Source organism: Anabrus simplex, chromosome 4 (genome assembly GCF_040414725.1).
Source record: "Anabrus simplex isolate iqAnaSimp1 chromosome 4, ASM4041472v1, whole genome shotgun sequence".
Classification (NCBI taxonomy): Eukaryota; Metazoa; Arthropoda; class Insecta; order Orthoptera; family Tettigoniidae; genus Anabrus; species Anabrus simplex.
This window is the reverse complement of record NC_090268.1, coordinates 79953045-79978950: the sequence shown is the minus strand read 5'-3', so window position 1 is coordinate 79978950 and position 25906 is coordinate 79953045.

Here is a 25906-nt window from a genome sequence, read left to right as displayed (position 1 = left end):
GAATTTTAACCATCATTGGTTAATTTCTCTGTCACGGGAGCGGGGTGTTTGTGTCGTCTTCATCATCATTCTTTTCATCCTCATCACGGCGCGCAGGTCGCTTACTGGCGTCAAATCGAAAGACCTGCACTTGGCGAGCCGAAGATGTCCTCGGACACTCCCGGCTTTAAAAGTCATACGCCATTTCATTTAATAATAATAATAATAATAATAATAATAATAATAATAATAATAATAATAATAATAATGATAATAATAATTTGTGAATGGAAGAATATATTTTTATTGATGATTTAAGTACACTACGGGGCGCTTATGACTAGTTATTTTTGGTTGCTCGCCTTCGTTCCCAATACCTCTTGATTCCTGCTGTTAGTTTTTCCTTTCTTTCCTGTGAAAGAGGTTTGGGAGATTTAACAACCTTCGGTAGAGGAGACCACGAATTTACGAAATTTGGGGCTCTCTGAGACATCAATATAAAAAATCCCATAGGAAGCTTAATCTCTTTTTATTTCATTTAGCCACCTGCTTCCAGTCTTGTAGCTTTTGATGACTGAGAAGATCTTCTTCGTAAGCCTGGCGTTGTCCATTTTCAGAAGGTGTCCGCTAAACTTCATCCACCTCCGTCGCTTGCTAGTGTTAACCGTTTACATCTGTTGGTACAATTCAGAGTTCGCTTTCAGTCGGTAGGTTCCATTCGGGAGTACTCTTGGCCCATGAATTCTCCGGAGTAGGCCTATACGCCTTTCGAATTTTTTCCAGGTCGTCCGTGGTGCCTTTTGCTGTTCATCAGTAAGGTCTCCACTACAGTTTTGTAATAGCATATTTTGGCATTCTTCGATATGCACTTCTTCTTGTAACTGTTTTGCGATAGTTGGTATGCTGCGTTGAGTTTGGCACATCTGTCTTGAGGCCCGCTCACATCTAGCGGAAGGGAGACGCGGAGAGAAGAAGTTCCGAGAAGAATTTCTCTCGGCCCTACGACAGGTTGTATGTTTAAGGTGAGTTAATTATGTTGCATATTTTAATTGTTCTTAATGTTCCATTTATTACAAAACTCTAGTGGCATACATATAATAAACACCACTAGAACTACATGTACTAGTACTCAAGTGGTTCTGTTAATACATATAATTTTAAATAATGACGAATAACAATGTAATTTATTATTAAAAGTACTGTAGTAACTTAACAGTTTAAGCGTCTCTCGGGAATGTGAATATCCGTAGAGGAAGCAAGCACTGTGCTGTGTACCGGCAGTGTACCGCATGGACTCGACGAAAACATCCGACTAGTTTACGAATGTTACCGAAGTTATATTCCGGCGGGAGGAGCGGAAGAAATATTCTCGCCAAGCAACTTCCTCGTCTTCGGCGCGGCGCGATTCCCCTCCAGTGTGAGCCATTGCATCTAATACGCAGTGAAAGAATATTTTCCGCCTTCGCGCCGCGTCTCGCTTCCGCTAGGTGTGAGCGGGCCTTAAGATGGAGATTCCGTTTCTACCATTGGGGTGGATCCATTCGCCAAGATACCGGAATCGATTAACTTTTCCAATCTTTCCATAGATGGTCGTCAAAGGAGCTTTCCCGAGCTGCTTACTCTTGAAGTACTTGGGCTTTTCGTATGATATTTGTAGTGCTGTCTTCGTCGCTGTCTCTCCTTAGAGTTGTTGGTTAGGATTGCGGTGTCATCTGCGAAGGCTAAGCTCCTGATCTCGATCTTCCGGTTCCAATGGTAGCCAGTTTACGTATATGTTACCTAGGGAAATAATGAACTCTGCCATGAAGGGTAAGAGAAGTAGAGGGAGACCAGGGCGACTGATTTGACTCAGTATTAATGAATTAATGACGAGATGTGGAAATAAACGATGCCACAGAGCTATTTGCAAATGGAGGACTGCGAAGGCACCTAGTTAATTCACAGAGACTTGCAGACTGAACACGGAAAGGCATATATTATGAAGATGTATGAATGCTCGTATAATAAAAATTATTATTATTTCTTGCTATTTGTTTTACGTCACACCGACACAGATAGGTCTTATGGCGACGATGGGATATGAAAGGCCTAGGAATGGGAAGGAAGCGGCCGTGGCCTTAATTAAGGTACAACTCCAGCATTTGCCTGGTGTGAAAACGGGAAACCACGGAAAACCATCTTCAGGGCTGCCGACAGTGGGTTGACAAGGAAACGAGAAACCTAATTCGTAAAATCCTGACTGGCACAATTTCAAAAGTTAAATTTCAAGATGAACTTTCTGACCCTTTTGATATTACCACAGGACTTCGACAAGAAGATGGCTTATTCCCGTTATTTGTCAATCTTGTGCTTGAAAAAGTTACCAGGACATGGGAAAATGACACAAAGGAAATACCCATTGGTCGACTACTCAAAAATAAAATTCATCTGCAGTGTTTGGCCTTCGTAGATGATCTCGCTATTCTTTCTAACAACAGACAATAAGCAGTTCAGGCCCTTGAAAAACTTCATGAAATTGCAGCTAAGACTGGGCTCCAAATATCGTGCGAAAAAACTCAGTACATGGAAGGATCTGCTCCTTATCTAGGTGGGAAACCTCTAAAGACTAAATTCGGCAAAATTAATTAAGTGAATGAGTTCCGGTACCTAAGAGAGGTAATTTAGCCATCAGGCTTGAATCGTGGGGCAAATAAGAATAGGATCTCAAAATTACAGAAGGCCTATAGACTTACCTGGAACAGATATACCAAAATATTCAATATCCAGGAACGCAAAATTAAGACATTACAACTCAGTTATCAAACCAGAAGCACTATACACCTCGGAAAAACCTTGATCATTGGAGGCAGTTAAACAATTAAATTGAAATAAGAAATTAAGTGGTTCAACCTATGCAATACAAGTAAATAAGAAATGTAGTGTTACATTCTTATTTGGTTAAAAGCGGTACCGATTTCGACCACCAATCTGGTTATCATCAGCCGATTAAAAATACAAAAACAATGCATAGGAAAAAAAGAATTAAAAGATAAGTCTTTCACAAAAGCAGTTCAAGAAGCAATATAAGACAATAGGAATTAGCACTGCACGATTTTAAATCATAAAATCCAGAACAAGTCGAGGATCAGTCACTTATACGGAGCAAGGCGCAAGTCCCTGAAGAGTAGCACAACACACTGTGTCTTAAAATGTTTACGAGAAGAGGTGAACAGTTCATTAAACAAGCTTACAAACACTGCCCGGTGCGAAGTCAAAACACGATTTAATAAATTTCTTATTTACTTGTATTGAATAGGTTGAACCAGTTAATTCCTTATTTCAGTTTAATTGTGATACAGTTCAATACGGAACATTATGAAAATTTTATCTTCTTTTTTTGCTAGGGACTTGACGTCGCACCGACACAGAAAGGTCTTATGGCGACGATGGGATAGAAAAGGCCTAGGAGTTGGAAGGAAGCGGCCGTGGCCTTAATTAAGGTACAGCCCCAGCATTTGCCTGGTGTGAAAATGGGAAACCACGGAAAACCATGTTCAGGGCTGCCGATAGTGGGATTCGAATCTACTATCTCCCGGATGCAAGTTCACAGCCTCTACACGCACGGCCAACTCGCCAGGTACTTTTATCTTTACATTGGAGGCAGATCACTTCTTAAAAACATAAGGAAGACGGGAGAGGAAAATATTGAGGAAAATCTTTGGTCCAGGGTACTCAGAGGGAATCTGGATGAAATGGAAGTCTGGGGAACTTTATCAGCACTCTGAAAAGATCACTGACATCATCAGGAAAAGGCGATTAAAGTTTTATGGCCACATTATCAGAATGAACAATGGCAGGATCACCAAAAGGATTCTCAACCTTGCTCTCTCAGTTAAAGTCATGAACAATTTGGCTTAGTGAAATATAAAAAATAACCTTCAGGAAATTGTTTGAGATGGACTTCAGTTCAGGCAAAAGAAGTCAACAACCATCATTTTGCTGATAAAATGAATACCAGGACCAATAAATCATGGACTGAAGAACGGAAGAAAATGTTCAATGTCCAGATGAAGAGATTTTGGAGAAGAAAAAATCAACATCATCTAAATTTCTATCGTCCTCCACAGATGGACATAACGCTGTAAAAATATACTAATACTAATAATAATAATAATCATAATAATAACAATAATAATGATGACGGGGCTACTGTAATACAGGAAACCACGTGGAAAGACTCGTTGCCTCACGCGTGTGTGTGGTATGTCAACATCAAAGTTTGTGTATAATACTCCTGCAACGTGTAGCACTGTAGTCAGCAATGTTCACGGCTGTGAAGGTCAGACACGTCTCCTGTGGGAAATGGCGCAGCCTTCTCACTTCTTATCAAGTGCTGGCATGAGTGTATTGCGTTACATAACCGGATGGGATGAGTCGAGACAGCTAATAACGGCCTTGGACCTGCACACTTCGCGAGAAATGCAACCGCTGTTCTAAAAATTGCACTACGCCGAGTATTCAATGGCAGAAGATTAAAGGCGGGTTTACACGCAACCATACATTGGAGCAATTTATCGTTGCGTGTAAACAGGACATTTTAGCGATTTATTGGAGTTGGAATTGGATCGGATGGTTGGTGCCGGTCGGCATCAATTTCTACGAATCGGAACAACAGATTGGAACATGTAAACAGTTGCAGCCACATGTCGCTACAATTTGACTCAGTTTGCGTTGGCTGTTCACAGGAGAGGTTGTTTTGAAATCGTTTCTTCTTCCCTGTGCCGGCCCCGTGGTGTAGGGGTAGCGTGTCTGCCTCTTACCCAGAGGCCCCGGGTTCGATTCCCGGCCAGGTCAGGGATTTTTACCTGGACCTGAGGGCTGGCTCGAGGTACACTCAGCCTACGTGATTAGAATTGAGTACCTATCTAACGGTAAGATAGCGGCCCCCGTCTAGAAAGCCAAGATTAACGGCCGAGGGGATTCGTCGTGCTGACCACACGACACCTCGTAATCTGCAGGCCTTCGGGCTGAGCAGCGGTCGCTTGGTACGCCAAGGCCCTTCAAGGGCTGTAGTGCCATGGGGTTTGGTTTGGTTTGGTTTGGTTGTTTTCTTCCCTGTGATCACAGCAGTTTCCAAGCAAATTCCTCGTGAGTTCTTGAGTGAATTCATGGAAAATATCAAAGTTGTCGGTGTTTGTGGCTCATTAAGAGCAAAGAATACTCCGACAGAAATAAAAAAGAGCTGGCGTAAGCAGTGTTTGTTAAGAAATACTTCCTCCATCGCAACAGCAGCTGACTGCGTTGTACCGCGGTCGACAATAAATATTGGACAAGACATCGGTGCGTGTAAACAGTACTCAATCTTTCGATTTACAGTAGAATTCCATTAGTCCGGCATCCAACAGTCCGGAACGCCCGATAGTCTGGCACCATTCCGGGATTTTTTAATGTTATTATCTCTTAATAATGATCTTTTGTGAACAATTTGATGCATTATTTGTCGAGACCAATCGAAGTGTTTTTTATTATTTCAAAGGTAATATGCATTGAATTACTTAAATATCTCTACAGTATCTCTGGAAATATTCAGCCTAGAAGGCTGTGTGCTATACTGAGTACTGGAAAGCCAACCATATCATAAAAAACAGATTTCAAAATTTGAATGTATGCGCCAAATTCAAAAATGGATGGGAACATGCCTTCAAAAATGGAAGCGGACAGAAGGAAAAGAGAATTTGTAGACGGAAGGAATCTAAATGTTAAGGGAAGACTTACAGATAAAAACATTGATGAACTCCGGCATTATTATGGAATGACAATAAGAAAAAACACGTTTGAAAAGAGGAGTGTGTTATTAAACTAATGATTCTGCTGCTCAACATTTTACTGCAAAACGCCGTGTTACAGCTGTTTTCGCTGTACGCCTTCGTAGTAAGAGGTACCGCCCGATAGTCCGGCATTTTCGGTAATCCGGAACTGGGCCGGACTATCAGAATTCTACTGTATTTATAACAATGAATTGTTACAATCACATCGTCACGATTTATCGTAGCGTGTAAACCCGCCTTAATACGAACATCTGCAGGATGAGACAGTTCCACTGGGTATTTTTTTTTTCCTAAGCGGGAAGACTGCAACTAGGTCCGTGGTATTATCTATGTCATTTATTTAAATCCCAAACAATGATGATGCTGATGTTTGCTACGTAGTTTTAAGTGACTGTTAATATCGTGATCATAGCCACATGGCCTCCAACTTTACGTGGATTCTGAGCCACAGCACCGGGCGAGTTGGCCGTGCGTTTAGAGGCGCGCGGCTGTGAGCTTGCATTCGGAAGATAGTGGATTCGAATCCCACTGTCGGCAGCCCTGAATATTGTTTTCCGTGGTTTCCCATTATAACACGAGGCAAATGCTGGGACTGTACCTTAATAAAGGCCACGGCCGCTTCCTTCCAACTCCTAGGCTTTTCTTACCCCATCGTCGCCATAAGATCTATCTGTGTCGGTGCGACGTAAAACCACTAGCAAAACCCCCCTGTGGGTTGGGGCGGTAGAATAACACCCACGGTATCCCCTGCCTGTCGTAAGAGGCGACTAAAAGGGGCCTCAGGGTCTCTGAACTTTGGAGAGTGGGTTGGCGACCACGGGGCCCTCAGCTGAGTCCTGGCATTGCTTCCACTTACTTGTGTCAGGCTCCTCACTTTCATCTATCCTATCCGACCTCCCTTGGTCAACACTTGTTCTTTTCCGACCCCGACGCTATTAGGTTTGCGAGGGCTAGGGAGTCTTTCATTTTCACGCCCTTCGTGGCCCTTTTCTTCCTTTGGCCGATATCTTCATTTTTCGAAGTGTCGGTTCCTTCCATGTTTCCGTCTGATTAGTGTTATATAGAGGATGGTTGCCTAGTTGTACTTCCTCTTAAAACAATAATCACCACCACCACCACTAGCAAAAAAAATGAACCACAGCAACGTGACTTTGCATCGAGCCGCTGCTGTCTTTGTGAGAAGCATTGCCTGTTTACAGTGAAGTCAGCATCAATAGAAACTACGCCTTGAACAAATGGATGAATGTGCTTTTCACACAGATGAGCCCAAAGTCAGTTTGAAGAATAATTTCTGTTGAACATTCTTCTGAAGATAACCTGAGCACGCATTAATCCCTGGAACATCGTGGAAAGAGATCAGTTTGGTATTGGTGGAATACTGATGTGGACAGCGTCGTGTTCTGCTCAGAGGCGCAGGAACATGTACTACTTTTCACAGGCGCAGGTATCCATGCTTCATTATCATGGACAGTGGACGCACGTGCGCATCGAGCCAACCTAGTGGATGAATTTCTTGAAGGTGAACATATCCACCACATTAACTGGCCAGCGAGGTCTCCAGACATAAACCCTATAGAGTATACCTGAGATTCAATAGGGAAACGACATGCAGGTTGCCAGACTCCACCAAGATCAATTCCAGAGCTCTGAACTGCTCATCGTGAGGGACAGAACTAGTTCGTAGAGGGCATGTTACATTGTTGCGAGGTGTCTGTGGTCGTTAGGGATAACCACATCCGAAATTGACCTTGACACTTTCAACACTACAATATTTTAACATGGACCCTGGCAGTGTACTGGGTCTTTTCCCTTAATTTTAATACTAGGGCTGATCAACAAAGACTGAGACTAATTGTTTTTCACATATGTTTATTACTCCATTTCAATGTTTACATGATCTTTTTCAAAGTAGTCCCCTCCTACTTCAATGTACTTTTTATAACGTCTTTTTCAGGTCCTTGAGAATCGCCTCACTTTTCTTGAGCACTGCTTCACAGTTCTCAAATCAAATGCCCCTAAACTTTGCCTTTCGAGTTGGCCGTGTGCGTAGAGGCGCGCGGCTGTGAGCTTGCATCCGGGAGATAGTAGGTTCGAATCCCACTATCGGCAGCCCTGAATATGGTTTTCCGTGGTTTCCCATTTTCACACCAGGCAAATGCTGGGGCTGTACCTTAATTAAGGCCACGGCCGCCTCCTTCCAACTCCTAGGCCTTTCCTATCCCATCGTCGCCATAAGACCTATCTGTGTCGGTGCGACGTAAAGCCCCTAGCAAAAAAAAAAAACTTTGCCTTTTAGTGATGGGAATAACAAATCACAGGTTGCAAGATCAGGGCTATAAGGTGGATGCGGCACACAGGTAATGTTGAATCGAGCCAGAAACTGCATGACTTGATTTGCGACGTGTGGCCGTGCATTGTCATGATGAAGTCGCCGCCCAGTCGAGAAAGCTCTGGTCGTTTCTTTGCAATGTGCTTCCTCAGTGTAGCCAATACTGACGTGTAGTAACAGTAGTGTGAGGGGGAACTGCATGCTGGTAAATCCATTGTCGGCTATGCGAAATGCAAGTAGCGTCTACCACAATAGAGCATTACTACCAACCTACCGATACGAAAGTGCTGCCGCCTACGGGCATTATACATAAAAACCCGCTCTTTTCAAATACTTATGTTACAGATAGGAAACTATCACGGAAGCTACCGGAAAAAATCAGTCTCAATCTTTGTTGATCAGCCGCCGTACATTATTACACACGAGCAAAACATAGTACATACCTGACTTTTTGTTTCATATGAAGGTATCAGTCATCCAGAATGAATATATCAGTCAGGAAGTGTATATCTAATGAAATTTAATTATACTACTATTACGAAAAACATAAAAAAACGCAAAAACTTTTACATTCAAGTTATACCAATAAGCTTGCTCGAACAATAAAAATAAATATTTTACTGTGACCACTTAAGCTACAAATAAACACAATTACATTTGAAATACACAATTTACCTATTTGGAAAAAGTTTGTTTTGGTACAGTAGCCCTGAAAACATTGGGCAATACGTAGTCCAACCTTGCACCCCTAACTACTTTCTTTTCGCGGTACAGGTGAATCATCAGCCTGCATCTCTTCGTCCAAAAGAAAAAATAAGCCCAAATTTCTGGAGAGGTGAAGTATTGTTTATCGTTTGTATTCGGAGTAAAATAATGCCGCTAAAAACTTGCATTTGAAAGTGACGTAACAAATACAAATCTTGCGCGAACTATCACTTGATATCACCCGCTTCTCCCAATAAAATATCCATGATATCACTACCATTGAGCCCCGGCGTGAGAACATGTTTGCACAGTAACGCAGCTGACAGCGCAACATATTTGGCGCGCTCAAAACCCGCCACATCCAGTGCTTCGGTAGAGGTCACGGCAATCAGTTTGAACTTCCCAGGCAAGGGACGGGAACCGTACGGGATACGGGCGCCGTCCACAATCAGGACAGCCGTTCGCCCGTATCCCGTACTGGTATAGTGTTGAAAGTGTTAATAAATCTCGATACTGGTTCGAAAAGTTGAGCGAGACAAAAATAGGGAAGATTTTGGAAATATAAAATACAAACCACGCATAGCACAATCAAGTTGCATATACACACACGTAGGGGAAGAGCTTACCCGTTCGCCACTAACAACAGTCCTCGAAAATATTCAAGGTCACAACAAGAAATCGACGCATTTCTTGAGGGTTTGTATGGGCGGCCAGTCTCTTTTGGGACTGCGTAGTGAACACAAACGCTAACCGACTTAAATAATATTAATTTTTGTGTAGAATTTAGTCGGCTGTATAAAACACATTTAAAAAGTTATAACATTGTTTCGCCATAATTAACTGTGAGACTAAATACAATAAATAGTGCAAATCTTAGACCATGTCAAGGCATGTAGTGAGTTTATACACGCGGAATTTCAGGAAATAGCAGAAGAAAGAACAGCTCGTCGCTACTCCACTACTACTACTAAATGTTTCATTCCTCCCCTGAAGGGGGAGGCGGGCCCCCTAGACGATGATGCCGTCTCTCAGGCCAGGAGATTTGTATCGGAGGAGATGTGCGGAAAAGGTGAGAGGGTCGGCGGTTATGACCCATATTAGGAACTGTTCCGGCACTCGCCTTAGTGCAGGAGAATGGAAAACCACGGAGAAAACCATTCTCAGGACAGCCGACAGTGGGGACCATCCCCTCTCCGTCTCCCCGAATACAGAGACGTAGAGCCACGACAGAGTTGTGGTCACCCCTCCTCTGCTCAGTTGGCTGGTCGAAGTGCAGAGCTGTCGGACCATGGACCGGCCGTCGCCACTTGTGGGCCGAGACTCACTCTGCATCCGTACAGAGATGTGCCATTTACCAGTGCCTAAAGGGGCCCATAGACGTGTAATATTATTGCGGAAAATGGTTTGTACAATATATTGTTAGCTGCCCACAGACAAACAATATTATTGCACAACAATCGTGATTGTGCAATAAATAGAATCGTGTGGAGATAATATAATATAATAATATTGACGTACAATATGCGTGGCAATATAGTCAGTCCATTCCGGTATTTTGTTTGGTGAATTCTCTTTTCTCTATCACGAAGCCACTTCACTTCTTTTCGGAAGTTTGTACGCAGATAACTGATTTAAAAAAAAATAACTTATTGCTTGTCGGCGTTCGGATATTTTTCGCGATATTTCTCAATAAGCACCTCGTTCTGTTCACCTTTTTTAACGCGATTACCGTAATCTTTGCTCTTAACCTCCCATAAATTCCAAAATAAACTTTTTCACCACCTGTTTGCCTGCCATCACGAAACGTTCTCCCCCACTTGTTGATACCAACTGGCGGGAGGACGCGATATTGCACAATACTACCAACACACGGCACAGTATTTTGCGATTTGCTCAATATATTTCAAACTTTTTTGATTTCGTACCATATATTGCACAACCCTTCAATATTAAATACACACTAACAATTATATTGCACAAACCCCAAGGAGAGGGAGAAACTTAACCACGAAAACACATCACTTGTAACGTAAAAGATCACTTTCTGTAGCTGTTGCATAAATAAATATTAATCCATACTTTAGCTGCCTCTGTGGATCAGCGGTAGAGTGTCGGCCTCCGGATCCCAAAATAGCGGGTTCAAACCCGGCAGAGGTAGTCGGATTTTTGAAGGGCGGAGAAAAGTCCATTCGACACTCCATGTACGATGTCGGCATGTAAAAGATCTCTGGTGACACATTTGGTGTTTACGCGACAAAATTCATTAAATCTCAGCCATAGACGCCCAAGAGAGTTTCGGTTTACTCGGTCTGCCACGGAACGTCGAAATTGACGAGCAGACAGCCAGATGGCGTCAAATTGAAATGTCTGCACACGGTAGCTAAGGTCATACGATTATTATTATTATTATTATTATTATTATTATTAATCCATACTTTGGCTAATTTTGGTCATAGCGTCATATTTCTTGAGATGAGAATGTAGAGATTCCATTTTGGTGTAGAAGGTTACGGGACCACATTGCTGCAACCAGGCGGATAAACAATTCACCAATTCGCTGACACTTCGCGGGTAATAAGCTGCTTACCTGGTACGAAATGTCCGGGATTCAATTTGGTCATAGTATGGAACAAACTATTTCCTCGTATCCTGATTACACTTCGCTTCTGAACACTAATACAGTATGCAATCCGAAAAACGAGCAGTGTAGTTGAGAGAGAAGATTTAGCACACGCTGTTTAGCAAGCAGCGGAGAAGTAACATTTTAAACTCACATGTTAATTTCCGTCGTATTTGAAAATGTTATGTATAGAGCCCGGATTTTTATGCATTAATAGGTTAGAATGCAAACTCACTGAAGCGAGTAGCAAGTATAGCCTACCTTCACAACGACTATGCTATGGGGTTTGCATAAGAATCAGGGGTACGGCCCATCAGAACCCCTACAATTTATGTTACTCTTACTACAGTATTGAAGAGCGGGTGGTCGACACTTCCTACTAACCAAATTAGTTTGCAATCCAACCTGTTACCGCATAAAAATCCGGGCTTTAGTTATGTACGCTGAGAGGTTGCAGGGGAAGAGGTAAAGTGTTCCAACGAGACTGCTTCAAGGTCAGCGAGTGCGCGTGTAATCACAAATTAACGGAATCTATACCTTTTTGATTTGTCATTTTGTGGAACATCATCCGCTGTCCCCAAGCTGGCTATGTTGTACGATAACGTAATCTTACTGGATTGCAGATATCTTATTCATAATCTGGTGATAACAAGCGGCATAATAGTGCATACTAAATCGCTCCAGAATCGCAAAAAGGATTATAAAGTTACTGTATAGCAATTATGAAATATTTTCCCAAAGTACCTTTCTCATTTATACTCGAAAGTCACGTTTATCTAGGAAAATGATCCGATCGAAAATGGTGTTCAAGAAGAAAATTAATTCATACAACAATTTATCTTTCTGTTATATAGTTTAAATTTGTAAAGTAATATTTTCTCATTTAAACTCTAGGAAATATGTCATTACTACCTTTCTCTACACCAAAGATGCTTCATTCCCTATCCCTGCTCCAGTTAACATAAATACACATACCGTACCAGATTCATACAAATAATTCTAACGGAGGAAAAGAGATAAATTAATTAAAATGAAGAACAAACCCCCCGACAATAATGTCTCCCTTTCTCGTCGAGAGTTTCATGTCAATCGTTGTTTAATTGAAGTAGCTCCTGAGAGGCTACACTCAATGCACAACAGCTCTAGTTTAATGGGTTGCATCTGTATGTGGTAGGCGCAATCTTAGTGCTTCTATCATGTGAGTCACGATGACCTCTATCGATCCTGTATCAGATGATCAACTTTTCAGATATGATACCTGATATTACAGCAATTAGCTTTAATAAATATTTCGTTTTTATATTACCGTTGTCTATTACTGTATTTTTTAATGTTTTCTTTTTAAAGTGGTTTAATGTCACATTAACCCAGGCAGGCCTTTCCTCGGCGATGGAACACGAAAGGGTAAGAACGAGAAGAAAGCGATCGTGGCTTTAATTAAGGTATAGTCGAAGCATTTTCCTGCTTTGAAAATGGGAAACTACGGAAAACCATCATCAGGGTTGCCGAGACTGTGATTCGAACTCAACATTTACCGAATGCATGTTAACAGGTAGGCTTACATGACCCGACCTGTGTGTTAAACTGACTCAGTGATGATGATGATGATGATGATTATCATGATTATTATTATTATTAGCCGGCCCCGCGGTGTGGGAGTAGCGTTACTGTCTCTCAGCCGGAGGCCCCGGATTCGATTTCCAGCCAGGTCAGGGGTTTTTACCTGGATCTGAGGACTGGTTCGAAGTCCACTCTGACGTTGGGATGGCGGCCCTGGTCTAGAAAGCCAAGAATTCGTCTGCTGACCACGCGACACCTCGTAATCTGCAGGCCTTCAGGCTGAACAGCGATCGCTTGGTAGATCATTGCCCTTCGAAGCTATTGCACCATGGGATTATTATTATTATTATTATTATTATTATTATTATTATTATTATTATTATTATTATTATTATTATTATTATTTTGCTATTGGCTTTACTTCGCACCGACACAGATAGGTCTTATGGCGACGATTGGACAGGATTTTTTTTTTTGCTAGGGGCTTTACGTCGCTCCGACACAGATAGGTCTTATGGCGACGATGGGATAGGAAGGCCTAGGAATTGGAAGGAAGCGGCCGTGGCCTTAATTAAGGTACAACCCCAGCATTTGCCTGGTGTGAAAATGGGAAAGCACGAAAAACCAACTTCAGGGCTGCCGACAGTGGGGTTCGAACCCACTATCTCCCGAATACTGGATACTGGCCGCACTTAAGCGACTGAAGGTATCCAGCTCGGTATTATTATTATTATTATTATTATTATTATTATTATTATTATTATTATTATTATTATTATTATTATTATTATTATTATTATTACAGGCGGACTGCGTAACGTAGTTTGTTAGACTCCATGCTGAAGACGGCCAGATCGAATCCTGAAACAGTCAGTTGACATTTAAAAGTTCTTCAACACGAAACAACCCAAGCCGATTTTCGAGGCGAATTCCCGGTACTCAAGCGTCCCTTAAAATCTATAGTGAAATTCATAGCATCATCATCGTGATTTTGTTCATGCTGTATATTTTGTTAGTAATATTCATTGACAGTTTGCTGATATTACAGTAGTCAAAACAAGCCAACCGTTACGGCATGTGTCAAGGCTGTGCATTTATTGAATCATAAGACACTCCAGGAAGTGACAACCCTTCGTTTGAAAATCAGTTTCATAATTTTTAATCCAAACGCTAAGAGACTGAAGTTATTAAGCGGATTAGTTGTACAAGAGCCTTATATGAACAAGATACTGCACTTAATTACATTTAAATGTTCACAAATGTGGTTGGATCAATATACTTGGAGGAAGGTGGCTTTAAAACTCATTAATACAGAGACCTCAATAATGTACCTTATCAGACATAAAGTATATAATACACTTAGACACTGAAATATCCTAAAAAAATTCATCAATACTTCATCTTGATCGTATATCACTGGAGGTAAAAACGATTTAGTTATCTGAAAAAAAAAAAGGAATCAATTAAGATCTGCCAATTGATAACTCGCACATATAGTATGATGCAGTTTCATTGTTTTAGTAGGAGTCACCTTCATTCACTGATAACCACGTGCTGGAGATTTTAAGGGATAAGGTGTAGTTTATGAGGGGAAGAGTATTTAACTGCAGAAGCTTATATCCAATATCAAAGAGACTGTTGCCAACCAATGTTTACTTAAAGTAATGTATATTTTGTCCAGTGAGTCATCAGCCCAAAGTCTAGTCGCATATCCAATAGTTCCAATCATCGCTGAAGGGACATACTAGTGTGATAATAACAGAGCTGGTTTCCCGTTGTTTTCCTCGCCGCTCCAAAGGACAGTATAAGGAATACTTTCACCCCCTGTGGGTGAGGGACGCGGATGAAGAATACACCCACGGTATCCCCTGTCTGTCGTAAGAGGCGACTAAAAGGGCCGCAGGGGCTCTCAACTTGAGAGCGTGGATCGGCGACCACGGAGCCCTTAGCTGACTGCTGGCACATTTCTTCCACTTACTTGTGCCAGACTCCTCACTTTCGTCTATCCTCCCCGACCCCACTTTGTCATCTCTTGTTTTTTTTCCGACCCCCAAGGCATTAGATCATGCAAGGCCTAGGGAATCTTTCATTTTTACGCCCTTCGTTGCCCTTGCCTTTCTTCGTCCACTACTTCATTTTTCGAAGTGGCAGCTTCCTTGTTTTGTTTTCAATTTCTCTACCCGCTGTGGGTGGGGGACGCAGACGAAGAATACATCCATGGTATCCCCTGCCTCTCGTAAGAGGCGACTAAAAGGGGCGACTAAGTTATGATTGAATTAGAACCATGAAACTATTGGTGATTAGTACCATCACGTGGGCGTAGAAGGCGTGCTTGGTTCGCTTGGAAGGACGTAGGTTCGAATCCCCATCAGGAAGTCGTAAAATTTAAGAAACGAGATTTCCACTTCTGGTTGTGCACATGGCCCTGAGGTTCACGCAGCCTACACCAAAATGAGTACCAGGTTAATTCCTGGGGGCAAAGGCGGCCGGACGTAGAGCTAACCACTCTACCCCATCAAGTGCCGAGGTTACGGATGGTGGTCGCTCCAAGAGCCTTCATGGCCTGTATGGAGATGATTTTGCTTTTTCTTTTTTTACGTGGGGAACACCATGGATCGCCTTAATTTGCGAGTAGTACCACTATGTTAGGTACACAATAGGTTTGCGATTAGTAACAGCAGAGAGTTTAGTACACCTATATGAGGAACACCATGGGTTTGCGTTGCCTATTAGTGGCGCCATTATGTGAGAAACACCATAGGTCTGGATTACTGTGCGACGTATAATACCTGTGAGTACTACCATAATGTGTGGAACACCGTGAGTCTACGCTACTTGTAATTAGTACTGCAACATGAGAAATACCATGTTTCTACTTTACTAGCGATAAGTAGCATTATGAGGGGCCGGTGACGTGGATGTTGGACCCCTTTAGACAACAAGCAACATCGGTTCAGGATTATATTTTGGAAGCAGTCCCTTGGTCAGTAATATAATTGTTTTAAGTTCATAATCATTGTTCATTTTGGACTTTTAAATTTTCATTACCCTTTGTCTCATTTCATACCCCACGAACCTACTACGTTGGCGTAGCAGGGGGAGAGGTGATACTCCCACGTGGCGCGACCCAGGTGGCGGATAGGGGGGTCCTAACCGGCTTGCCGGCGGACTTGAGGGAAATAAAATAAAATACCTCTCGCGGACCAAACACACTACCCCCTGCGGGTGGGGGACGCACATGTAGAATACACCCGCGGTATCCCCTGCCTGTCGTAAGAGGCGACTAAAAGGGGCCCAAGGGGCTCTCAACTTGGGAGTGTCGATTGGCGACCACGGGGCCCTTAGCTGAGTCTTGGCATTGCTTCCACTTACTTGTGCCAGGCTCCTCACTTTCGTCTATCCTGTCCGACCTCCCTTGGTCAACTCTTGTTCTTTTCCGACGCCGATGGTATTAGAGCATTCGAGGCCTAGGGAATCTTTCATTTTCACGCCCTTCGTGGCCCTTGCCATTCTTCGTCCGTTACTTCATTTTTCGAAGTGACGGATCCCTTCTTTCTTCTTCCTTTTTCTCTCTCTCTACCCCCTGTGGGTGGGGGACGCAGACGAGAAATACACCCACGGTATCCCCTGCCTGTCGTGACAGGCGACGCCGTAGGCGACCTGCGCGTCGTGATGAGGATGAAATGATGAGGAAGAATGCACATACTCCCAGTCCCCGTGACAGGGGAAATTAACCAACTATGGTTAAAATTCCGACCCTGCCGGGAATCGAACCCGGGACACCTGTGACCAAAGGCCAGCACGCTAACCATTTAGCCATGGAGCCGGACATTTTCATAAGTCAGCATAACCCTTTTGCCTTTCTTACATAAAATTACCAATTTCCGTTCTGTAGTTAAATCCATCTCGAATTAATACTGAATTGCCTCCTTGTGATTTAGCCAAAATAACATTTTTTGTGACAGAAAATTTGAAGTGCTACTTTTTGTAGTCTTCATGTTTGAAAGAAATTCTATCTTCAACTCAAAGTCCGGAATATTATCATCTTTACTAAGGTGGAACACTTCCCCATACTGAGAGAGAAGTCGGTTTCCTATGGCCTTTCCTCTATCTCTTTCAAGTATCACATCATCAATATTAGTGTCCATCATTTCCCGATAATTGTGGCAACTACATACGTCTACGTAAAAAAGCTATCACAATTTGCTAAAAAAAAAATAGAAAGAAAAGTGTAAATCGCGCTCAAGGTAGCAACTATGAGTGAATCAAGAATTAAGTTGTATGCTTTTCCTAACAAGCATCGAGGTACACTCATTAAATCAGGATCACAACCACAGCCCTTCAATGTCAGAATAGCCAAGTTTCTTGAGGAACTAAATTTAAATATCCCTCCAATACTCCTCGCAGACAACTCTCTTAATGTCCCACCATGGACTATTACCCTTCCAAAAATTAACTTTGAAATAAATTACAGTGTCAAAGATGAAACTGACAGATCTCACTACCATCAATTATTTCTTGAAGTTTCTAATAAATACCCAAGGCACGCTGCAATCTATACTGATGGATCAAAATGTGAGGAAAGAAATGGATGTGGGATTATATATCCTGAACGTACCATGCTATACCGATTGCCTGACTACTATACAGTCTTCTCTAATGAGCTGTACGCAATAAAGCAGGCTATGCTATATATTTTGAAAACCAGCACCTGTAATAACTCCATCATTTTTTCTGATTCAAAAAGTGCATTAAACGCAATATAAAGTCCATCATCGAAACATATCCTTGTACAAGAAATACAACTGTTGTTTAACAACATCATGAAAGAAGGCAAACAAGTCATCCTTGTGTGGGTACCCTCTCATAGAGATATTCAAGGCAATGAATCTGCTGATCAAGCAGCTAAAGACGCTACTTACCTCCCGCTAGGCGATCTAACAATAGCTACCCCCTCACACTGACATTATTGCCTATGCTAAAACAAAATTATACCAACAGTGGAAGATAAAATGGCTTCAAACTTCGAACAGCAAACTCCACCAAGCAACAATGGAATCTACAGTACAACACTATCTTCACAACCTTCACAGGCAAGATCAAGTCCTAATAACTAGAATACGGATCGGCCACTCCAAGATAAGTCACAGCTACCTCCTTGAGAAGAAACTGCCTCCCATCTGTACAGCATGCAATAGTGTGTTGACTGTGAAGCACATCATAACAGACTGTTCACTGTATGACAAATGGCGCCAGTACCACGGTATACCTAAGGATATTAAGGGGACACACTCATCTCCTTCACTGTGCAAACAAATTATCAAGTTTTTCAAAGACACTGGTCTGGATTCAAAAATTTAACTGTTCAGTTTAAAATACCGAAATCTTTTTTTTTCTTTCATTCTTCACTGTACTGTAATTTAATGTAAATTCTACAGTTAGATGTCACGATAAGACCTTAGGGTTAAAGTGACTCTAAATTATCTTAATAAAAAAAAGTGTAAATACTACCAGAGCACTCATAACAAGCAGCAGAAAAAGAAACAACAGTGCGAAAACGATCATAGATCGTAGTTCAAGCAAGACGAAACAGAAAATATGTTGTGGATATATGATCAGAGATCTTAGCAGAAGCAAATCTCTGTCTCAGGTGGGGCTCAATAATTTTAATACACATATCACAAGGCATAAACCAAGGGAGGAGAGCATTCCTTGGGACTTTAAGGAATGAGTAATTTGTGTGCATAGTGTCAAATGTAAATCGCCTGCTTTATCCGTCGTCAGTATGAGGTCAGGTGGTCAACAGGTAACCGTGTATCGACCTTGTACGGTACGTGATGCAGAGCACGGCAGGTCTGCCTTGTTGTTTACTACAGCTTACTGCAACCTGAGGACATTACATTTATCGGTTTCCTTGTAGACAGCGTCCATGGGTAGGACAGCTTGTACGTAGGTAATCACTTTTAGTAAAACATGAAATGGCGTATGGCTTTCAGTGCCGGGAGTGTCCGAGGACAGGTTTGGTTCGCCAAGTGCAGGTCTTTTGAGTTGACACCCGTAGGCGACCTGCGCGTCGTCATAAGGATGAAATGATGATGAAGACGACACATGCACCCAGCCCTCATGTCAGCGAAATTAACCAATGATGGTTAAAATTCCCGACCCTGCCTGGAACCAAAGGCCAGCACGCTAGAAGATGTAGCCAAAAAGAATTAGGTGAATCCGAAGCGTACGAGAAGAAAATATCATAAAGTATCAGTCACGTCTGTGCGGCCCCGCAGTGTAGGGGGCAACACGTCCGCATGTCACCCGGCGGCCCCGGGTTCGATTCCCGGCCTGGTCAGGAGTTTTTAATTGTAAGTGATTAATATCCATGGCCTGGGGACTGGGTGTTTGTGTCGTCCTTAACGTTCCTTTCCTCACATTCAACACTTTACACTTCCGCAATTTCCAAATACACGCAGGTTCCTAACATATGGTGCAAGTACGTAGGGGCAAAATATCTTTCTAGGTCGACGCCCCGAACAAATAGCATTTATTTAAAATAATCACGTTTTCGCAGGGGCGTAACGTTAGGGCCTGTGGGGCCTGCGTAGCAGGCGGGCCCGGGCCTTAAAGGCTCCTCTAGCCTAATGTCACTCTGCACGATTATCAGACGGAATAGTTTTCTTCTTTTCTTATTTTTTCCCCACTATCTGCAGCCCTGAAGATGGTTTTCCGTGGTTTCCCATTTTCACACCAAGCGAATGCTGGGGCTGTACCTTAATTAAGGCCACGGCCGCTTCCTTCCTACTCCTAGCCCTTTCCTGTCCCATCGTCGCCATAAGACCTATCTGTGTCGGTGCGACGTAAAGCAACTAGCAAAAAAAATTCTTATTTTTTTCTACCATTTGTACATAGAAGAATTTCCGCTTGGTTGTATCAAGCAGCAGATTATTGTGTTGAGTGTAACACCACACCACACCGCGACACGCTCCTCACAAAAAGCTCACTAAATTATTTCAGTACTGAAAATTGTTACCAAATATCATATTTTAGGTAGAAAATGCTATTTTATTAACGTGTAGTGCTGCTGGCATCGTATTATGCACAGATTTTGTTGAGTATTTAACTTCTGTCACATATATTAGACAGCAATGTGTAACTCCAATAAGAATTTAGTGTTGTAACTATCAGTCAACTCGTTTTCAAACGAGATCTCTCTGCGCGAACTTAATAACAACCAGGCTCATCAGTTGTGCGGTTTGATATTTTTCAAACTTCATTTGAATATTTTTTGTTCTTTATTATTTAGGATCGTTTCAACCTCCTATGGGTTACGATTACACAACTTCCTTGACTGTTGATGTTCTTCCCTTTTATTACGCCAATACGAGCAGATCCGTCACCTCCTTCTGAACACATTTTTTAAGATTCTCACGAACTTCTTTTATCCATCGTACTTGGGTCTTTCTTCCTTCCTGGAAGATGAGGATCTTATTTGCTAGGCGTTCCGGTCCCATTATTCTCAGGTGTCCATAGAAAGTCAGTCGCCTTTTTCTTGTCGAGGTTGAAATGCTCTCGCAGTTTTCATACAGCTCTTGATTTGATCTCGAACGGAAAGTAAACTAATTTCCTGTTGCTTTCTTGGGTACCAGAATTTCCACAGAAATTTACGCTCTTTCCTTTCTATTTCGGTAATCCCCTTTCTGGCAATTGTCTCTGCTGAAGGTTTCATTATGGAATTATAGTGTCTGAGTTTGGCTTGATAGGAGAGGGATTTGGACTTACAAATTTCCTGGCATTGTCTAATGCAATCTCCATCTTCTTTGCTTCTTCTTCGATAGCTGGCTTCTCGTTGTTATTAGGAGTCAGAATCTCCCATAGATATTTGAATTTGTGGACTTTATTTATGCCACCATACTTGATTTCGTTGTCCATGTTGGTTCGTTCGGATCTATGTTCATGTACTAAGTTTAATTTTGGTTTTTTGTTTTCGAATAAATTGTTATAACTGGGACTTCAGTTTCAGATAAGTTACAGAGTGTAGTTCTGTAGTTACTGATAAATGAAACCAATTAAAGTTAAGCGCGAACATCTAAGTGATGCATGGTTGGCAGTTCAGCAACTCAGCCGTGAAACCACCAGCAACTCAGCCGTGAAACCACGGAGGCAGTAAATAAAACCTATTAAACATTATGTTTTAATAATCATACAATCACGAATATTAGCTTAATTTATTATTATAACTTAACAATATATTGCATTACAGTGGAACCTCAAAATCTCGAATCACCTCAGGAGCTAAATTTTATTTCGAGTTATCAAAATTTTGAGGTATGGAGAATACCATTTTTGAGAATGTATAGCACATAATTGAATCATATGTATCTTCTTCTTCTTCTTCTTCTTAATCTGTTTATCCTCCAGGGTCGGTTTTTCCCTCGGACTAAGCGAGGGATCCCACCTCTATCGCCTCAAGGGCAATGTCCTGGACTTTCAGACTTTGCGTCGGATGATACAACTGGGGAGAATGACCAGTACCTCGCCCAGGCGGCCTCACCTGCTATGCTGAACAGGGGCCTTGTGGAGGGATGGGGCGATTGGATGGGACAGGCAAGGAAGAGGGAAGGAAGCATCCGTGGCCTTAAGTTAGGTACCATCCCGGCATTTGCCTGGAGGAGAAGTGGGAATCCACGGAAAACCACTTCCAGGATGGCTGAGGTGGGCATCGAACCCACCTCTGCTCAGTTGACCTCCCGAGGCTAAGTGGACCCCGTTCCAGCCCTCGTACCACTTTTCAAATTTTCGTGGCAGAGGCGGGAATCGAACCCGGACCTCCGGGGGTGGCAGCTAATCACGCTAACCACTACACCACAGAGGCGGCTTCATATGCATCTACGGGATTATAATGAATACATTATTTTAATAGTTTTAAAAACTATACAAACAAACTCTATTTTACGGCATCACTTTTAATTATAACCCTTATTACAGTCACATTTTAGAAGACATACAGTAGTGATAGAAGAAACTGTAGTCGCTTAAGTGCGGCCAGTATCCAGTATTCGGGAGATAGTAGGTTCGAACCCCACTGTCGGCAGCCCTGAAAATGGTTTTCCGTGGTTTCCCATTTTCACACCAGGCAAATGCTGGGGGTGTACCTTAATTAAGGCCACGGTCTCTTCCTTCCCACTCCTAGCCCTTTCCTGTCCCATCGTCTCAGTAAGACCTATCTGTATCGGTGCGACGTAAAACAACTAGCAAAAAAAAAGTGTGAAAGAAGAAACATACCTCCGTTAACACCTTCGGAAAAAATATGTTACTGTTAACCTTTCCTCCGGTCACGTTGAAATTTCTTATCAATACCGCGCAACCAAAATTCGTAAATGGAGCTTGTCATCCTCGACTTCGAGGGTTGTTTTCTTACGTAACCGTTAATTAATTCACACCCGAGAAACAGCGAGGCTTCGCCGATTTACCGATTACTACAAGTTTTAGTTTTTAGGTTCCCATCATATTATCTCCCGTTGTTTAGTCCTCAGCCCGAAGGCTGGTTGGATCCTCAACAGTTCCGCCATCAGATGTCATAGATGGCCTAGGCATCACTGAAGAGGCGTACTAGGGAAATGAGGAGTGAGGTAGTTTCCCGTTGCTTTCCACACCGAGTCAGAAGTTGGTATTACACATCAGTATGCCAAGCCCACTGAAATGCATGCACAAACTGACCCTATGAGCAATATTTTCACACCATTCATAGCAGGGACTGGCTGCAGAAGGAATGGCATTACTAGCATCACTCATACCTTAGTCACTTTCATTTTGTCAAAGCCAAGGATAAAGCTGAGACAGATCAATGAAAGTAACAAAATTGCTCTAGCCTATACCAGAAGACATAGTGCACTGTAAACACTAGGTCCCGCCAGCAAAGGCACATATTATCTCCCAACATCACTTTTTTTGCTATTGGCTTGACGTCGCACCGACACAGATAGGTCTTATGGCGACGATGGAACAGGAAAGGGCTAGGACTGGGAAGGAAGCGGCGTGGCCTTAATTAAGGTTCATCCCCAGTATTTGCCTGGTGTGAAAATGTAAAACCACGGAAAACCATCTTCAGAGCTGCCGACAGTGGGGTTCGAACCTACTATCTCCCGAATACTGGATACTGGCCGCACTTAAGCGACTGCAGTTAATGTTGCGCAAAATTCGAGTTAGAGAGTATTTTTTCCTTCAAGGGAGGAAATTTTTGCTTCGAGAATTCGAGAAATTCGTCAAACCGAATTTCGAGTAGTAGAGAAATAAATACACGTGAAGAATAGGACAAACGTCCGGGAAATAGAAGTTACTTCGAGATACTGAAAATTCGAGTAATGTAGGTTCGAGATATCGATGTTCGAGATATCGATGTTCGAGATATCGAGGTTCGAGATATGGAGTTTCGAGATATCGAGGTTCGACTGTACTTCTACCTGTTGTACATTTCATTTGAGGGGGCCCGACTTTCTTACGTCCCTGCGTCTTCCTATTTCGTTATTCCACAATAAAGGCAAAATCTCAATCCACCTTGTTTAGTCCTTGGTCTGTAGTTCCACTGACAGGTAAGACATGACCATACTGGCCAATGCAATGGAAAACAGCTGCAGTGAAGGAACTAGACGAATGATGAATGTTGTAGTTACAATTCTGCCAAAATAAATCTACATTGAATGCATAGTTTACCGAAATAGAGAGAAGAATGAACATATCAAGAGAATGCACGAGGAAGGAATTGAGAGGATAACAATACAGAGCAAAAGGGAAGGGAAGTGCTGGAAGGTGCGACTACGATGGTAGGATACTCTGTGCACTCTTGGGGATAAATAATAATGTTTAATATTAAACACAATGTGTACATACTAATTTAAAAATAGAAAAATTCACTGTCAATACAAGGTTTCATATTTAGCATAATGAGAAGGAGGAAGTGTTCTTAGTGTGCAGTCGAACAGGTGGTGTGGTGGTGAGCCGCAGATTTCACAAACACGGTCGCTGGATACCTGGTGAAAACCTTTCTTATTACAAATACGGTGATGAAAGGCGTGAATTGCTCCTCTCGTATAAAGGTGACGTAGCTCAAAATTGGCTTATTTCCATTCATCAAACCCGGCAGAGGTAGTCGGATTTTTGAAGGGCGGAAAAAAGTCCATTCGACACTCCATGTCGTACGATGTCGGCATGTAAAAGATCTCTGGTGACACATTTGGTGTTTACCCGACAAAATTCATTAAATCTCAGCCATAGACGCCCAAGAGAGATCCGGTTTACTCGGTCTGCCATCTAGTGGGGGCCTAGAGTAAAACGGAACGTCGAAATTGACGAGCAGACAGCCAGATGGCGTCAAATTGAAATGTCTGCACACGGTAGCTGAGGCCATACGATTATTATTATTATTATTATTATTATTATTATTATTATTATTATTATTATTGATCATGACTGGAGTATTAATGAATTCTGGGTCTGTCTCCGCAGTTTTCTGGAGTCGTTCGTCCAGGAACCTTTTGGTAGCTGGGGTTGGTGTCAGATTATAAGTTATTATCAAGTCTTTTATAAAGGAAGATGTTTCTGCTGGCTGATATACATGTCGATTTGGTGAAAACGTTGAGATGCAGAGTGTTATTTTTACGTATCTGGCTTTAGATCTGTCCAAACTTTTCATATATCTGTATAAAAGGTACGTCCATGTTATCTCAATTGCATTCGATGCTACCGGTGCAATTTTCCGCTTGAATGACGTTTCTGTTCTTAGTGAAAGGGATTTGAGATTGTGAATATCCACTGCAGCCACTGTTCTATCTTCAATGTGCCTTGCGAAAGTGAATCCAGTGACTTGTACAATCACCCCTAAATATTTGAAAGATTTGAATATTTCAATTGTTTGATTTCCGCACGTAAATATATCCGTTGATGAAAGTTTCCCACATTTCCGGAACTTCGTGACCTTCGCCTTACTCTGGTTTATATGCATATAATTCTTTTGATATAATTCCATTAGTCTATTAAGAGTTTCCTGTAATTTGCTCTTGCTTTTGCTGAATATAACCATATCATCTGCATATAAGTACATATTCACTCCTCCAGTTACTACTTTTTGTTCTACATCATGTGTGATCAAATTAACAAGTTTATGGTTTATAAGAGCCGGCCCCGTGGTGTAGGGGTAGCGTGCCTGCCTCTTACCCGGAGGCCCCTGGTTCGATTCCCGGCCAGGTCAGGAATTTTTACCTGACCTGAGGGCTGGTTCGAGGTCCACTCAGCCTACGTGATGAGAATTGAGGAGCTACCTGGCGGTGAGATAGCGGCCCCGGTCTAGGAAGCCAAGAATAACGGCCGAGAGGACTCGTCGTACTGACCACACGACACCTCGTAATCTGCAGGCCTTCGGGCTGAGCAGGGGTCGCTTGGTAGGCCAAGACCCTTCAAGAGCTGTAGTGCCATGGGGTTTGGTTTTTTTTATGGTTGAACTCGATGAATAAAGATGTACGCATAAACCGACTTCGGTGGTGGGGACATGTGAGGCGAATGGAGGAGGATAGGTTACCTAGGAGAATAATGGACTCTGTTATGGAGGGTAAGAGAAGTAGAGGGAGACCAAGACGACGATGGTTAGACTCAGTTTCTAACGGTTTAAAGATAAGAGGTATAGAATGAGGCCACAGCACTAGTTGCAAATAGAGGATTGTGGCGACGTTTAGTAAATGCACAGAGGCTTGCAGACTGAACGCTGAAAGGCATAACAATAATGATAATGTATGTATGTATGTATGTATGTATGTATGTATGTATGTATGTATGTATGTATGTATGTATGTTTTATGGTTTATAAGAATCGAAAGGAAAGTCCGATTTCCGTCGTGGGTTGTCAATTCTCCTCCTCTAGTTCAC